General features: G+C 41.2%; 2 long non-coding RNA genes and 1 pseudogene across 5 annotated transcripts; all 3 read left to right on the forward strand.

The window, feature by feature from the left end:
- Positions 1-1,600: 1,600 nt before the first annotated feature.
- On the forward strand, positions 1,601-4,053 carry LOC119366000 (annotated as a pseudogene).
- Positions 4,054-7,286: 3,233 nt separating this feature from the next.
- LOC119366008 lies at positions 7,287-10,137 on the forward strand. Of its 2 annotated transcripts, XR_005175869.1 has the most exons (4): positions 7,287-7,538; positions 8,379-8,504; positions 8,934-9,052; positions 9,555-10,137. It is a non-coding gene; the product is annotated as an uncharacterized LOC119366008 (long non-coding RNA). The 2 variants fall into 2 exon arrangements; XR_005175865.1 differs by having other exon boundaries at positions 7,287-8,504.
- A 2,251-nt stretch (positions 10,138-12,388) lies between these two features.
- Positions 12,389-16,092, forward strand: LOC119366018. Of its 3 annotated transcripts, none has more exons than XR_005175896.1 (4): positions 12,389-13,887; positions 14,609-14,690; positions 15,400-15,439; positions 15,788-16,092. It is a non-coding gene; the product is annotated as an uncharacterized LOC119366018 (long non-coding RNA). The 3 variants fall into 3 exon arrangements; XR_005175891.1 differs by having other exon boundaries at positions 14,609-14,671; XR_005175880.1 differs by having other exon boundaries at positions 14,609-15,439.
- Positions 16,093-16,558: the final 466 nt, after the last annotated feature.

The raw sequence follows: 16,558 nt of genomic DNA on the forward strand, positions 1-16,558 counted from the left end.
GTTCTCCCTCTCCTTCTATCCTTGGTCTCCTCTCTTTCCTCACACCCTCTCTATATTCTCTCGAACAGGAAGCAGCAGCTCCAGTGCTCCCCTTGCAGCCTCCCCGGACTTGGTCTTCACTTGGTGTTGGCGGACAGTCGAGCAGGAGCATCTCCCTGCACTGGCCTCGGCCGCGCTTTCGTCATCTCCCTTCCTCTCTTCGAGCCTCGTGGGCTTGACCTCCTCGTCGTCCGGTGGAGATTGGCAAGTCTCCTCTCTCGACGCTCTCCCTTGCAGGTTATCCTGTTATAAATTAGGCCAGATTTCTTCTTTGACCATCTCCTTCAAGGCCGCCTGTTCTCTTCAGCTCACAAACATATTTGAACTGGTGGGATTGTGTATAAGAAAACGATATGGGACTATTAATTTTACCGGATTATTAGGCCACGATGCCTCCTGATTCGAGGCCCAAGCGACAATGCGCATCATGGCCGTGTGCTTGCTCTGTATCCTATGTGAGGCTGTTGTGGTGTAGTGTGCTTGCTCTGTATCTCCATTGTTGTTCTATATCGGCACCAGCTCCAATACAAACAGATCGGACGTCCACTCCTCGCACACCACCGACTGCACCAACCGCGGCAGGTCCAGCGTGTCGCCGTCACGCTGCTGCAAGGACGCGTCCGTCGGGTACTTGCGGGTGAGGAGCTCCAGCAGGAGCACGCCCAAGGAGTAGTCGTCCGCCTTCAGCATGGGCCGCCGCGTGTCCACCATCTCCGGGGCACGGTAGCCGCCTGCGCCCGCGCGGACGGAGGATGACGCGTAGATGGGGTGGAGGCAGAAGTCGGAGAGTGCTGCGCCGCCCCTCAGCTTCTCGTCCGCCGCCGCGCGGGGTGCGGATAAGGTGCAAAATATGGAGGGGAAGGAGTACTGCGGGATGAATATACGGAATGACAGGGGATTTGTGCAAAAACATGATATTCACTTGAAAAGGGACTGCGGGTTCAATTCACAGAAAACACAAGGACATTTCTGCAAAAACGGCGACAACGTACGACCAGAAACACTATTTGCTTTATTTTTATTTAGTAATCTTTCCCTATATATCTTTATCTTTACCTACTAATAAATCGCCGATCTCTTCTGGTCGTACGTCGCTGCCCTTTTTGCAAAAAAGTCCCTCGGTTTATCATAAATTAACCCACAGTCCCTTTGTAATTGGATCTGGGAAAACGCTTCGTTTTTGAAGAAAAAAAACCTCTAATCCACCAGACCACTCCGCCGCTCCCTCCTGCCCTCGCTCCCCTCACAGCCACAAGCCGCCTCGCCGGCGACCCCGCACCTCCGCAAGGCCCCACCGCCAGTGACCTTCCCCCCGGGCCTCCGGTCGCTCCGCCGCCTCTCCCCCCTTCTCCTCCTTCTTCTCGATCTCCTCTCACCTCTCTCCCTCTTTCTTGCTGGACAGGGACCTCCATGGCGCCGCCGACCCTCATTCTCGCCGGATCCGGCCGCCCAGATCCGCCGGAAATGGATCCTCCCGGCCAGATCCGCCCGGATCCGACCGGGCCCCGCCGTCATCGCCACCGGAGCGCCACCCCGCTCAACCTGCAGCGCCACCTTCCACCGGCAGGCCTTGGAGAACCTCATCTCTCTGATTTCCTCTCAATTTTTGCAGGATGGGCAAGAACCAGATATAGTAGTTACATCTAAAGGGATGAATTTAGAGGAAGATGCAGCAAGGTAGAGGTAGTAATCTCAAAAAAATTCTGAAATACATTAGCGTGAACAGGTTTTCTCCTGCTGCCCACCGATTCCTTCCTACTCCTCCAATTTTTCTCACAAAATGCATTTTGTGGTATGATGCGACTACAACTAAAGATAAAACATTTAAGGATCTGAATATTTGAGCAGAGACCTATTACGTGTTGCAGCTAACTCGAACTACATTTATAATGCACAACTCAAAGGACTGACGCTATTGGTAAGATAAGGTCACATGAGTCCCAATTAAATGGGAAGCAAAGGGTGAAAAATGGGGCCCTAAAATCACTATTTATTCTATCCTCTGTGTCTTAGCAAACCAGTTCATGTGGAGACAAACATGTTTCCTCTGTGAAAAATCAATACATTATTATTGTTATTTATCATTGCCTTGGACATAAAATTCAAACACGAGGACTTGGTTTCTTTCTTTTCTACAGTATCCAGATGCATGCTCTGTCCGTTGCTTTTTAGTTAAATGTTATTTTGTTCAGACTATTTTCATCACTAAAGTGGTTGAACTGTAAGTTCAGAATTGGCAGTAAATAGTGCAGTATCTTGATGCATGCCTTTTCTACACAGGCTTTGCAGTAAATCGTGTATTTTCCCCTTACACACAAGGTGCCCAGCTTTTAATCAGTCTTGGCATTGATCTTTTCAGAATTGATCGAGTAAAAAGGCAACTTCGGCATGCCAATGGGACCTTTTCAGTAAGTGCTTTGACTCTGTTTTTTCATGGCCATGTGTGGAATAATTGCCAATGATATCAAAATTAAGCTCCTCCCGTGAATGAACAAGCAAATGTTCTTAAACTATAGGTATTTTTTTCTATTTCTTGATGAAATGTTCCAGCATCATGTACTATCCGCGTTCACTTAATCATCTGTGTTCTGCTCCCGCCGCCGGTTGTGTGTGTGTGGCATGGGTGGCATCTACTTTGCCATTATAGGAAGTAAAGCTATGAGCGGTTTTCTTCTTTTATTAACGGCCAATAGTTTTATTACTTTGTGCAAGGAATCCAATTTCTTAGCGGTTTTATATTATTGAATGCAGACTTGCAGTTTAACTTTTTAGCAAGCTTTTGTTCTACGTCAATCTAGCATGGTTATATGTTGTTGAATGTTGACTTCATTACGAGTTTCTGACTATCTACTTGTTCATGTTTATACGGATGAGGTGCTGTCAGGGGTGGCTGAGACCATCAAGAACTTTGTCCTGATCTACCATGTTGACATCACCAAGGTTCCTGACTTCAACACCATGTACGAGCTGTACGACCCGTCAACGGTGATGTTCTTCTTCCGCAACAAGCACATCATGATTGATCTTGGGACAAGAAACAACAACAAGATCAACTGGGCAATGAAAGACAAGGAAGAGTTTGTTGACATCGTGGAGACTGTCTATAGAGGAGCTCGTAAGGCTGTCGTCTGGTGATTGCTCCCATGGATTACTCCACCAAATACAGGTACTGAGGTATCTGTGCCTGTCTCTTCATGTGGTTTCAATGATCCCAAATATTCCAAAGGATGAGCATAGTCATGAAACGCTTCCAATCGATGATTTCCTGGCAGTTTGGAGTATTCCAGTAGCACACCAAACAACTTTTGCTGCAGGACACTGAAGTAATAGATGAGAGCAAGTTTTTGTGGCTTAGAGACACATGGGGCAGATGTCTGAATCAAGTATGGTCTTGTGTAAATTTTGACATGTGTTCAGTCTTCCGTTATGCAGTAGCCATACAAAAAAACATTGTTGGGCACCCTTGATGACTAAAACAGAGAGAGTGGGATCATCAATTCCTTGGTATCTCTATCCTCAACCAAACTACGGACCATCCAACCTTCGGTCAGGTTCACTATTCTTCAATCTTAGTGCTGCATATTCCTATTTGAATGATACTTGGTGCATAAAATTAGTGATTCGGAAAATTCTTTTTTTTCTTTGTTACGAACAAATCTGCAACTCTGTATCCTATTTCTTGCCACTGTTAGTCTTGGTAGATGAAGTCAGATTGTGTACTGACATTGTTGTAATCTCTGTATCCTGTTTGTGTTATTTTGCTTACACAGAATGGCCATGTTTATCTTAAATTTCCTTCTCAATTGCCTTTAAATTAATAAATCAGGGTAACAAATAGAATGTGTCTGTTCCATTACCCACAATTGTCCCATTATCTACTATTGAATAGTTGGATCAATAAACTTGTCGTGATCTTTTGTTGTAGAAGAGCAATGTTCTACCTGCTTATAATTATATGTCATCCTGAGTTGTTATTTGTAAGATGATGATGATTGATAAGAATCTCATCGATAAGTTTTGCCCTGAGTTTTTTCTCATTGAGTTTTGGTACATTTGGTATTGTTCGATATGCTATCTAATATATAGTGTGTGCTCCCACTTCAGTTGATTAATTATTTTTCACTTAGCAGCGGGTGATTGATGGACCAATTATGCCAGTAATGTCCTTAATTTCAGAGAAGATGCAAAACAGATAACATGGATGAGCTTGCATACTTGCCGGTAGTGTAGCTTTCTGCTGAACCATATATTCTGCCAGGAGAAGTTTCAGTGACCAATGGAAGCTTTGATGTATTTTTTTCAAGCAAAAGTAATCGTCTATTATCCATGTCAGGTTTCGACTCAAATTGTGGTGCTTCTGTTCTATGCAATTTTATTTTCTTACTGATGCCATGTTCTGGCATTCCTTATCTTTTATGCCTGATATGAGTCTTAGTGCTAATAAGAACTATTTTTTCCCAATGGTAAATCTACCGTTTCCCCATCATGTGACTTAAAGCTAATCTATTCATGGTTAGTTGTCCTTCCTGTACAAAGGTCATCTGTTTCGATTCAGTTCTCTTCGCTTTCTTTTACTGTAACATAGACCATGCTCACATGGTCGTAAATTGTAAACAGAGATGGAAACGTGCATACAGATCTCTCGAGCATGCAATATTTTTCCAGGGTGACAATTTTTAAATGGCTTTATATCTGAAGACACCTTTTGGTTGGCTCTATTTGTTGTATATAAGTTATATCTGAATATACCTTTGGATGCTTATACCATAAATGATGGCCCTGGATAAGTTATATCTGAAGATACCTTTGGTGACCCCTTTCTATGTTCATTGGTGAATAATAGCGGAAAAAAACTCGAATGAAACCATGCGACGACATAGAGGAACACTACTTGGGGAAGTAAAATGTTATAGTGGTCGCTTTGTTGAGAGGTGAGCAAATACATGAAGCCAACAGAGCGACTGGGTGGGTGGATCATGACTATCTTTGATTTACTTCGATGTCTCAGTGCTCAATTTATCTTTCCTGTACGATTATTTGTCATGCTCTTGCAATTTTCACACTTTATGTGACAGAAGATCCCACAAGAATTATCATTGTTTGTGTTTAAGAGAGGCATAAGGTTTATCCATTTCATAGTGAGGCATTGAGTTACATATTTGCTATTAGACTAGATGACTGAATCCCAGTCAAGTTTCTTCAGCAAGGCAGCACAAGGGGACTGCATGGAGCAACAACACCAGAATTTGTTTATGCATTTGCTTTAGCCAACATATCTGAATCCCGGGCGACTTTTCAAACATGCAAATTATGTTATGTTCATGTTTACAAGGGATAATGAGATGGGGAACGCGAAGAGAGACCGTGTGTGCAGTTCATCTCGCAATGAGAGTATCTTCTTTTTCTCAGAGCGTGCGTGTTTTTTGAGGGAACTGAGAGCGTGCATGTTTGTGTAGGCAAGTTGTTATGTTCGGTCCAAGCCTAAATAGTGCAAAAAACAATTACAAATAAAATATAAATTTCAAAAAGACAAAACATTCTTTAAGAAACATCTATTAAAAAATTTGTTTTTAGAGAAATGTTCCAATTTACTAAAAACATTAACTATTCTTAAAAAATTGTTTCAATTTTTATGTAAACGTTAACTTTTATTAAAAATAAGAAAAATTCCACGTTTAACCTTATTATCGACATTTATTAAAATTGGATATAAAAAAATGATGCACAATGGCACATGAAGCAGATTTTTTTAGGCTAACCACACGCTTTATTAATTTCTCAATAATATTGTGAGGGATATATAATTTTTAGCACATGAAGCAGGTTGTGTCTCTTTTCTCGCCCGGTGCAACGCACGGGCATTTGTACTAGTACTAATAAAGCGCTTATTGCTTCTGGTTGTACGTTGTCAGCGATTTTGCAGAAAAGCCCCTTTGTTTGTGAGAATTCAACCCGCAGTCCTATCTTAAGTGGATATCTGAGAAAACGTTTCGTTTTTGCACAAAACACCCTGGCGTTCAGAGTATTCAACGCGCGGTCTGAGCAGATTTGTAAAGAAAAAAAACACAACCACACACGCACGGGCTCACCTCCTCTCCCTCTCGCCCATGAAGTCGCCGCCGCCGCCGCCCACGCCGGCCGCTTTCGGCGAGCTCCAGCGCCGCACAGCACGCCCCCGAGCCCCCCCAAGCTCCGCGCCTCCCTCCCCTCCGTCCAGATTCTCCGCTCCCGGCCTCTACTGCCCGCTCGCAACCACACCCCCGTGGCTAGGGTTTCAGGCAGTGCTTCGCCGGCCCGTCTCCGGCGGCCCCAGGTTCATCCCTCCTTCCCCTTTCTTGGCCGGGATCCTCCACCCCTACATCTCACCTTCTCTTCATATCCTCTGTTGCAGATGCAGATGGAGCACGCCATGGGATTTCCCCATCCACCACGCTCGCTGCCGTCAAGGGCAGGAAGGAACCCTAGCCAGCAGCACCTCCTCACCTCGGATGATGCCTCTGCTGCACCAAGATAGGGCAAGCAATCCCCATCTGCTCTCTATCTCTCCCATTAGCACAAGTCCATTTTTTAAACAAAATTCTGCTACTGCGCCAAATAGTCCATGAACAGATATATTTTTTATTTGTGAACTGGTATCCTTCAAAACATAAATAGTGTATATATGTGCTATTTTCATTTTTGTTCCCTTCTCATTTTTGTGCTTTTATTTGCAAGCTCATAAAATAGTTACAGTAAAAATGCCAGTGTGTGCGAGGTCACTATTGACAAGTCATTGTAGTGCTACTACTGCATTAATCTTAGCTGTGAAGCTATGGTCTGTTTTTTGGTACAACAATGAAATGTTAATATGTTATTCTCCTTTTATGCTTTGTGTCAGTGCACTGTGGTATGACGCCAACACTTATTTGGCACCTACATTGCATCGACAATTTGTCAGCTTACAGTTTGTACCATCGAGAATTTTCACGCTTTACACCTGCAGCTATATCGCTATACTATAAATATGTTTAGATGTCTAAAATGGTCTTGGTACTGAACCTGACTGATAATGTATTTGGTGTATCTTTTCTGTAGAATTAGTACCAGAGTTCTATTTGTATTATTAATTGTGTAGAGCTGATAATTAGACCATAGAGTCGCTGTTGATTTGGTTTATTCCTTGGCAGATCATTTAAGTACTTTATCTTATTACAAAAACTGAACGAAAATATAGCAGCAATACATTTCATGACATAGTGTTATCCGTGCTAGAAAATTGCTTGATTGATTATTAATAAATGTAAGCAATCTATCATGTAGGTTTTGTTCGATCCTACACTTAAAGAAAATCATACTGAAGATCTGAGCTTAAGTGTTCCAACAGCTGAAGCACCAGCTCAAGATGAAGGGAATCTTTTAATATGATTGTAGATCCATTCCCGTAAAGTGCAGTTAGAATATGGAATCCACCTCGAACTCGGTTTAAAAAACAGAAAGCATATGGAATTTTGCTCTATCAGGTAGCAATTTGGTTGTTCAATCCATCCATAGTTACATTTGAAGATATATTGTTGAATTTCCTTATTTTGTGAATACAAGTCTGAACTTTTAGGACATCTGGCACATGAGTTTGAACCATCCAATTATAGTGCTACTAATTTTGGGTCACTACATCATGCAATACTATGGATGCTGTTTAACATGGCAAAGTTGGATTTTTTTATTCTTTTTTCAGATTAGAATCACTTTAGCAATGCCATATAGATAATACAAGATGTGGCAAAGTGTTGCATTCAATAGAGATTACAGTGATAAATTGGTGAAATTAGTTTGCTCTCTGATCTCTGTTAGCTTTAACTCGCTAGGAAGCCATGTAGTCCTATTTTTAGTACTAGGAGGAGAACGTATATTAAATATATGCCATCCAGGGAATTGATCTCTGTTGTGCTGGGGCAAACTAAGCCAGAGCAAGCACTTACTCAAGGCAAGGAGCAGTGCTCGTACTTGCTCATGGTTGAGGTAGATTCAGGTTAAATTTTATGTGTTGATTCCCTTCTCTTTCACATGTCTAGGTCTTTGTGCCTGATCAAGCTGTTCTTTGACAAGTATTATCTTTGAGTGATGCCATGTTGGTAATAAAATACTATATAACTCACATTTCTTATATGTTCCTTTTTCATTTTTGTCCTTTCATTTGAAAGCTCATATGGTCAATTTTGGAGGCGACTACATGTATATACTGCTGATGTTACATGTAAACAAATTCGATGCTTTCATGCATATGACCGTGCACATCACCGAACCCTTTCCATTCTATTGCAAGGTCAAATAGTTTTTCGTGTTCTAACTCTTTGGGATAGTCTGCAGTTATTTGGTTCATCGTCGCGCCTCAAGTTTCCAACAGCGCCGTGGCTGTACACCGTCGACTTCGCCGGAAATCCTTCTGCACATACTCTACTGTCCGCTGAAACTTTGTCTGACCTGAGGTACATACTACAGTGTCATCAATTTGTATCTGTCATCAACTACTTACTTCTTAAGTATGTATGTCGTCAACTATACTACTTATTAAAAGGGAGAAATAGATGATATGTTAGAGATAGATGAAACAATAGCCCTGTGAAACAGAGGATTCTGCTTTCTATGTGAGTATCTTGGTGCATTCTTGTTTCTGTATAAAATGCAGAGGTCATGAACGACAACTGATCTTGAATTTGAGTTTCTTTTAATCTTTAAATGATGTACAGGGCCAACAAATTCAGTTATTTGGTTTTGTAACTTGTGGTGAAAAAAGAGGTGAGGTAGAGAGAGAGAGAGAGAGAGAGAGAGAGAGATGTGCACATCGCCGAACCCTTTCTATTCTATTGCAAGGTCAAATAGTTTTTCGTGTTCTAACTCTCTGGAATAATCTGCAGTTATTTGGCTCATCTTCACGCCTCAAGTTTCCGACAGCGCCGTGGCTGTACACCGCCGACTTCGCCGGAAATCTGTCTGCACATACTCTACTATCCGCCGAAACTTCGTCTGACCTGAGGTACATACTACAGTGTCATCGATTTGTATCTGTCATCAACTACTTACTTCTTAAGTCTGTATAGCATCAACTATACTACTTATTAAAAGGGAGAAAGAGAGGATATGTTAGAGCTAGATGAAACAATAGTACTGTGAAAGAGAGGATTCTGCTCTCTATGTGAGTATCTTGGTGCATGCTTGTTTCTAAATAAAATGCAGAGATCATGAATGAATTAAAACATGCTCTCTGATGTTTTCAGTTAAAGTAGTATCAGTTGTATACTTGTATACACCCCATTTGAAAAATAGTATGTATATGCTCCTTGCAAACTACTACGTAAATCTAAACGTTTTACATAAGACTGTCCGTCTAGATACAATAACTAATTAGTATTTTAATAACTAGAATTGCATGGCTTGATCGCTCTGCTTGGGTCTTCTCTTATGTCTGAGTGCACCATGTGCGGTTTAAATAAGTCTTCTAACTGTTTGGGCTAATTTGGGTTCTGTTTTGATTTGAGCTGATGGGGATGAGATGTGACCCCGCTGCTGGGCGTCGCAAATGCCACTGCTCCAATGTGTGCCCCAGCTTCGGTGATGTACGGGCGAGGCAACACGATTTGGAGCAGTGACCCTCCTTCCAAGAAATCAAGTTTTTTCGTTCAGATTTTAGAGCTCGAGTTTCAGCTTAGTTCAAGGATAGAAAAGCATAGTCCTTATGGATTCAACAAGGAAGACCATTAGCCGCCACCTTTTCAGAATTGGATGGGGTGGTGCACCTTCATCCTGCTGTCCAATTCCTTAGCTTATTTGCTTTAACTGTACTACAGTTATATAGCAGGATAAGGATCCAATCTTGTGATGCCTCTCCATTTGCACCATCGTCAAAAGTTGCACATGAGTTGATTCAGACTTTCAGAATTCATAGAACACCTAGAGTTAATCGGCCTGAAGGTATATCATATCCTAAGGGAAGGGGACCCGGTTCAGATTTGTCACTACTATGTGCTGTTGGATAGCCATGGTATGTATTAGTTTTGTTTTACCACAGTTTGATTCTTGGGAGTTGGGATATCAGGTGTATACATTACTTTTCTTATGAATTTGTTCTCTTTTAGTGCACTATCTATCTATCTAATCTATCTATCGAACTTTGCAAAGAAATAGATGGCGACAGCTCAGCGGCGTCGTGGTGAATGGCGAAGCTTCTCAAATGGACGGAAGAGAGGTGGTGACGCGCGGCTGGGAGACGTACATATTTAACGAAATACGATTCATAAGGTTTCATATTAACAAAAAATGATGGTCTTTGTAGAGTAATATGAACATTTTGTTGATTCCGGGACAACTTTATTCTCCAATACGAATCTGTGAGAAAAGATATGACATACATTTGTGCAAATTGATAATGTAAGCTCATCTCGAAACTTTATTCTTTTTTCAAGTTTGATTTACTTGGTCGTGCTAACTTCCATTCTGTCAAAACAGGCTTTTCTGTTGAAAAAACAGGATATGTAGGAAATGAAATGGTGTCTCATAATTCATTGGATGTAGACCAGTAGGGTCAATTACAAATTGTTGGCTGTAAATGACTTTCAGTTTCTAGCTTTCATAAAATTTAGACATGTACTCTTTAGCAGTATGTTGTGGTTGATGGTGGTCCTATGTGCTGGTTCAAATGATCATGTTGGATAATATTGCTTTTACTAGCAGTTGCAGTGCTCTTATTATTTTATTTCCACAAATATCACCATGTTTTGCTATTGATGTAATGCTATATTCCTTGACTGAAATCAAACCCTTTAGTTGCTACTGTGGTGCTTTTATTATTGTTATATTCCAGAAAGTTGCAGTTTATTTGCTCTAAAACTACTCCATGGATGATAGTTTATGCTGCTGATCACTGCACGATTCTAATCAAACGGTCTGTTGCAGTTTGATTATATGCATGGATGGCTCGATCTCACTGTCGTCCAAAGATCTTCTTATGGGTGTTGTGTGCATATATTCAATAATGGTTTAAGTTTCAATTAAAATCGTTAACTGGACTCCCATGATTGCGGTGGCGTATTATTCGGCAAAACGTGCTGCTTGGACGAAACAATTGATCAACTCTGACCGCAGCTGGTAGGGGGCACCAAACAGAGACTGCTTGCCCCGCCTCTCCCCCTCCCAGCCCCATGGGGAACTCTCCATTACGGCGCACCACGAGAGGAAGGGATAGGTCCATTTCGACATAGGAGGTAGACACGACGTGGCGGCGGCGCAGAGCACTTTGCCAAGGGAGACTTAAGAATGGATAACGATAAGGAAGATGAGTTCGTGCGTCCATATTTTAATAAAAGTTAACGTCAAGTGCTTTGTTGGGCCAAGCCCAAATAGTTAAAAAAAATCTTCCCAATTAAACAACCATACGTAAAAATTGCCTAACAAAGATGCTATAAAAATATCTGTAATTTTTTAAAACAATAAAAATAGCTTTAAAATGTTCACGGTTTTACATATGTTCACACTATCTTTGTTTAAAAAAAATATGTTCGCATTTTCTACAAAACTTAAAAATTCCCAAAAAAGTTCCATTTTTTACTAAAACAAAGTCCATCTAGAAATGTACAACCAAAAACAAAATATTCTTTTCATAAAAAACATCTATTAAAAAAATCCCGTAAAAAAATGTTCTTTTTTAAAGAAATGTTCAAATTTTCATAAAAACGTTAACTATTCTTAAAAAGTGTTCCAATTTTTATGAAAATGTTAACTTTTATTAAAAATAAGGATTTTTCACGGTTAACCTTATTATGGACATTTATTAAAACTAAATATAAAAAAGATGCACAATGGTGCATGAAGCTGGTTGTGCCTTTTTTTGCCCGGTGCAACGCACGGGTATTTGTACTAGTAATACTAAACCATTTTTAAAACTCCTGGGAAAATTTGTGGGCACTTTTAAAATGTTTACTAACAGCCCTCAAATGTTTTCAGAATTATTGAAGCATTTAAAATATTTATAGCCATTAAATGCTCCAATTCAAATACTTATGATTTAATCCAATAACCTGAAATGACCTAGGAAAAATATGCACCCATTTTTGTTAGAGGTTTTCACCAGTTTAAAAAATGAGAGACTTTTTCTGAAGTCACTTTGGGTTTATTGGAAGTGATTTTATTTGAGCCTATTCGAATTCATTTGGTGCTAGGGTTTGGTTAGTCCCCATTTTAAGTTTTTGAAAAATTTAGACATGATGCAAGATAATAATGCAATGACAAGCAAGGCCAATGCTAGTGCTGTGACAGCTGCCTCTCCTCTTCCCGATCCAAATCCCTCCTCCGCCACCCCTCCTCCCCCAACCAGATCCAGATCCCTCCCCCACCCCTCCTGTCCACTCCTGCAGCCGACGCCCCTCCCTCACCGTCGATGACCCACGCCGCCGCCGCCGCACACTACCGCGCCCTCCCCTCACCCTGGCCCAATTCAATCCAACCCCGCGCGCACACCGCTGCAGCCGCCATCGACCCCTTCCTCGCAACCATGGCATTCGCGCTCCCCCGCCCTCGCCACTGCCTCCTCGACGGTGTTCCCCTCCTTCTCAGCCGCCTTCGCGGCGCCGAGGGGCCGCGCCGCCGTGGCTAGGAGAGTCTCGCTCCGTGGGGCCGCACCCGTGACCTACTACCCCATGACCTGCTCTCACCTTACAGCACTGGGAGCTGCCAGATCCGGGAATCCCCCACCCATCCAGCCCTCTCCAACCCATGGCTAGGGTTTCGGTCTCCCTCAAATTGTTCAACCTCGCCTCACATACTCCCCCTTCCTCCCAGATCCACCAGGCCGCACTCCTCCCATGGCATCCATGGCGCGGGTCACCCTACAGCAGCTGATATGTGACGAGCGAGGCAGGGAAGAGGTGTTCCTTCTCATGGTCTACAGTGCATCTCGCATTCCATGACGTCCTTGGCGAGATGTACGCGACTTCTTCAGCACGTACAACGACACGTGGCAGTGAAGATCAAAAGCTGCAGCAGTACAACCACGGTTGTGATAAGAGAAGGACGACCCCTTCCCTTCCTTGCTAGCCAGCTGTTCTGATTTGAGTTGGTCCAATCTGATCCAATCCTGCCATGTAGTTTGGTTGTAACATAGGAGAGGGATACCTGCAGTTGAGTTTCAGTTTGGACAGCATTTGACACACATTATTGGAGGATTTGGTTTACTTCAGTTTGTATGTGCGTTCCTAAAATTGAAAATGAAATTGGTTTGGTGTTAAATTCCCACAAACCAATCTGCAACATTTTTATTCGACTTGTACTGCATCAGCAACTTAAATTTGTCTGTTTTATTTACCAAATCTGTAGAGGCTTGATAGATATCAATTTCACCCTACTGTTAGTTTGCTTGCTCCAGGTCTTGTGGGGTTGGGGAGTGTTGGGTCCCCACTCTGCCGAGCCGCAACAAGCTGGCTGGGGGAGCACTACTGTTTAGTAGTACATTATTGCCACCCGTCAGGTTTATACTATTGTTTACTAGATCAAACTTGATCCATGCTCCTATTGGTATTAGGTGATCATGTAGGTCAAGTTATATTACAGCTGGATGCTTAATTTCTTACTATCCCTGATCCATGCTCCTATAGAGTTGTTTCTGGCATACAGGAGGGGAACGGAGAAATGGCTTGGTTTGTTGACGCTTTTATTGCTTTACTAAGTACCCGTACAATTCTTCCATAAGTGAAAGAAATTTCTAAATACAGTTCTTCAACAAGTGTTTTGACATTCAGTTAATTTGACAGGTGGCTATGGAACCTTGGAGGAGTTGCTTAAGTCATCACGTGGGCACAACTAGGAGTAAACAAGAAGCCGGTAAAAACTAACTTCCATTTGTTGTTGATGCTTATCATACAAAAATCATACAGCCCCAATCATCCTGGGATGATGTGTTTGTCTGCAATATATAGTGACTTGGTCATCAGCATGCATGCATCTCCCCTAGTCATCTACGCATTAGACCAACAGTGAACATATTAAAGTTAGTTGCCAAGAGCAAGTGTGCTACTACTAGTCTACTACATAGGAGTGATTTGTGCATGCAAGTGATGTGCGTACTTGTACAATGCTCCTATATAAAGGCTTGGTGGCCCTGTGCCGCAAGCTAGTGTGCTACTACAGAATGAACATTAATGCATGCAAGTGTTTGCGCTAGCTTACAGTGGTACAGTTTGGGTAAATACCTTATTGTTTGTGCTACAGAATTGGAATGAGTGTTGGTGGTGTTAGTTTATAGTTAAGAAAATTTATCACCTACTCAATTTATCAAGTATATGCTCTTTTTTATGTGGTATTTAACGAAATTGTACCAAAATAATATGGTATATCCGTATATATCGAAACCTTGTCGAGGGAACATCAAGGCTTCATTACTGCCTTGATGTCTCATTCAATTATTACTTGTCTTCTTAATATAGTTGTATGATTAACCCTTCTGTTTCCCTTCTTTGGGTTTGCAAGCAACAATTTCATTGGTGTTGAGTGTTTTTCGCTTATTACAGCAGAGATGATGGATTTTGTACTTTTGTATTTCTAGAAATGCGTGTACAGAGATTTGCAACCTGAAGGAGCGATGGAAGTGAAGATTGAGTGCTTTTCTGTAAGATTAATAATAGATGGTATATTTTTTGGTTCTGATTTAAGAGTGTTCGATCTGGTACATAGTGCATTTGTTTAGTCTCAAAATTTCAGTGTTATTTCTCTATTTCTCGTATTATTCACACTACGTCATTGGTGAAAGCATCCTGAAAAGAATAATTAAACAATGGTGTGCTAAATTAAACTAAAATGTTTGCTTACTACACCACCACATTAGCCATCAAATTTGTGATAAGAAAGCTGAAACCTCTTCTTCCTAAAGGAGAGGTCAGGTCCTTGCTTGCGAGAGTCGATCTATTTATCTGCATTGTGAAGTAACAACAGTTCTTTGGTCCATGTTAAGATGTCAAGAAACTGTTTGTTTGTTGAAACAACCATCAGTCACTCTCAAGATACTGCTGACTGATTTCTGTTGCTAGTATAGTTCAAGCTTCTTTGCCATGTATTTCATTAGGATGTGAACAATCTACTGCATGCTCACAAAGCTATAGACTTCAATTTTTTGTTTGTTTGCTGTCAATATTTGCCAAGCTATTTAAACGATGATGACAAACTGAAATCATGAATACTCATATAGAAACTTGAACAGCCATCTTGTTTAATTTGGTGATGTTCCTCCATGCTAAGAGCTAATCTGCTGCATTGTTATTCAACTTTCATTGACAGTTTTAGTTTTGCTGAAATCATGTTTTCTTTTCTATGCTTATGTCTGTGGACAAACACTACTAGCTCCAGAAGGACGGACATTACCATCAAGTACGCCATCGAGGTAATTCACCAATCCATCATCAACTATGCTTTTCTCTCTTTAGTTTTGCTCTTTGCTGTAAAGCACAAAGAAAGTTGAAGCTATGTAGATTAATTGATCTGAAGAGGGTCAAAGAGGATGTGACAATATGTTTACTGCCTTATTATCTTCTGCTTGATCTGACACTATTTATGTCCAAACCTGGGAGTATATTTTTTACTTGTCGTCATCACCCATTTATTGGGCTGTATAAGTGTATCTGTTGTCTGATTTGCTCCATCATATTTCCTGATGTACTTCTACATATATATGTTGGTTGTAATCTGCTTGAACGATCCAAGTACTTGATATTCCATTCTGTTCTTGTAGGTGAATGGAGCTTGTGTTGTTGGTAGAACTCCGTTGATGACTTCTTCCTATGTTTAAGAGCATGTTTTGTGGTATCCAAGAGTAGCGGTTTATTTGTAGATCCCAATATTTATGATTGTGTGGATCTAGGTGAAGTTTGAAGTTCCTGGGTATGCAAGATTCGATGGTGAAACAGGTTGTTGTGATGTGAATGAATGTATGGAAGCTGGTTGTTGTGATGTGAATGAGTGTATGTAGTTTCACGTGTTTTGTTCTGTATAGCATATTGTAATAAACTTATTTTAGCTATTATTTGAAGATTTTCATATGCTTTCTCTCTTCTATATGTTTGATATATACATATATATTGCTTATTAATAAGCTATGAAAAACCTGACAATTCGGACCCATCTGAAAACTGGAGCAGACAAAAAAAGCTGGAAATAAAAAAGAAATGGACCTCAAAATGTCGTGCGCTAGAAAATAAAAAGGCCAAATTGTAGGCCAGGCCCATGTAGCTAACCGAAATTAACATAAAATACATATATTAAAAGGGCTTGCCTAAAAAAATACATGGGTCGAATTACTGGGTCAGACCCTTGTAGCTAATAAAAGCACAAGAAAAAATACTTTTAAAAGGCCGAATTGTTGGGCTAGGCCCATGTAGAAAATCGAATTGGACCGGGTTGAATCTTGTGCCACATCAGATTGCCACGCTGGCTGCCTACGTGGCCTGGGGAGGTTGCTAGTGACCAAAACGCCACAATAGACGTATTTTGGTCATAAACGTCT

This window comes from Triticum dicoccoides, chromosome 1A (genome assembly GCF_002162155.2).
Source record: "Triticum dicoccoides isolate Atlit2015 ecotype Zavitan chromosome 1A, WEW_v2.0, whole genome shotgun sequence".
In the NCBI taxonomy this organism is placed as follows: domain Eukaryota; kingdom Viridiplantae; phylum Streptophyta; class Magnoliopsida; order Poales; family Poaceae; genus Triticum; species Triticum dicoccoides.